Source organism: Oncorhynchus nerka, linkage group LG12, assembly GCF_034236695.1.
Source record: "Oncorhynchus nerka isolate Pitt River linkage group LG12, Oner_Uvic_2.0, whole genome shotgun sequence".
Lineage (NCBI taxonomy): Eukaryota > Metazoa > Chordata > Actinopteri > Salmoniformes > Salmonidae > Oncorhynchus > Oncorhynchus nerka.
Genome location: NC_088407.1, coordinates 6,639,577 through 6,640,712, shown reverse-complemented (window position 1 = coordinate 6,640,712; position 1,136 = coordinate 6,639,577).

Below are 1,136 nucleotides of genomic sequence, written 5' to 3'. Positions count from 1 at the left end.
ACAACTCATCCAGAACGCCGCAGCCCGTCTGGTGTTCAACCTTCCCAAGTTCTCTCACGTCACCCCGCTCCTCCGCTCTCTCCACTGGCTTCCAGTTGAAGCTCGCATCCGCTACAAGACCATGGTGCTTGCCTACGGAGCTGTGAGGGGAACGGCACCTCAGTACCTCCAGGCTCTGATCAGGCCCTACACCCAAACAAGGGCACTGCGTTCATCCACCTCTGGCCTGCTCGCCTCCCTACCACTGAGGAAGTACAGTTCCCGCGCAGCCCAGTCAAAACTGTTCGCTGCTCTGGCCCCCAATGGTGGAACAAACTCCCTCACGACGCCAGGACAGCGGAGTCAATCACCACCTTCCGGAGACACCTGAAACCCCACCTCTTTCAGGAATACCTAGGATAGGATAAAGTAATCCTTCTCACCCCCCTTAAAAGATTTAGATGCACTATTGTAAAGTGGCTGTTCCACTGGATGTCTTAAGGTGAACGCACCAATTTGTAAAATGTAAATGTAATGATGTAAATATAGGACTCGTTTTACTGTGGATATAGATACTTTTGTACCCGTTTCCTCCAGCATCTTCACAAGGTCCTTTGCTGTTGTTCTGGGATTAATTTTCACTTCTCTAGGAGACAGAACGCGTCTCCTTCCTGAGCGGTATGACGGCTGCGTGGTCCCATGGTGTTTATACTTCCGTACTATTGTTTGTACAGATGAACATGGTACCTTCAGGCATTTTGAAATTGCTCCCAAGGATGAACCAGACTTGTCTTGGCTGATTCATTTTGATTTTCCCATGATGTCAAGCAAAGAGGCACTGAGTTTGAAGGTAGGCCTTGAAATACATCCACAGGTACACCTCCAATTGACTCAAATGATGCCAATGAGCCCATCAGAAGCTTCTAAAGCCATGACATCATTTTCTGGAATTTTCCAAGCTGTTTAAAGGCACAGTCAACTTAGTGTATGTAAACTTCTGACCCACTGGAATTGTGATACAGTGGATTATAAGTGAAATAATCTGTCTGTTAACAATTGTTGTAAAAATGACCTGTGTCATGCACGAAGTAGATGTCTTAACTGACTTGCCAAAACGATAGTTTGTTAACAATACATTTGTGGAGTGGTTGAAAAAC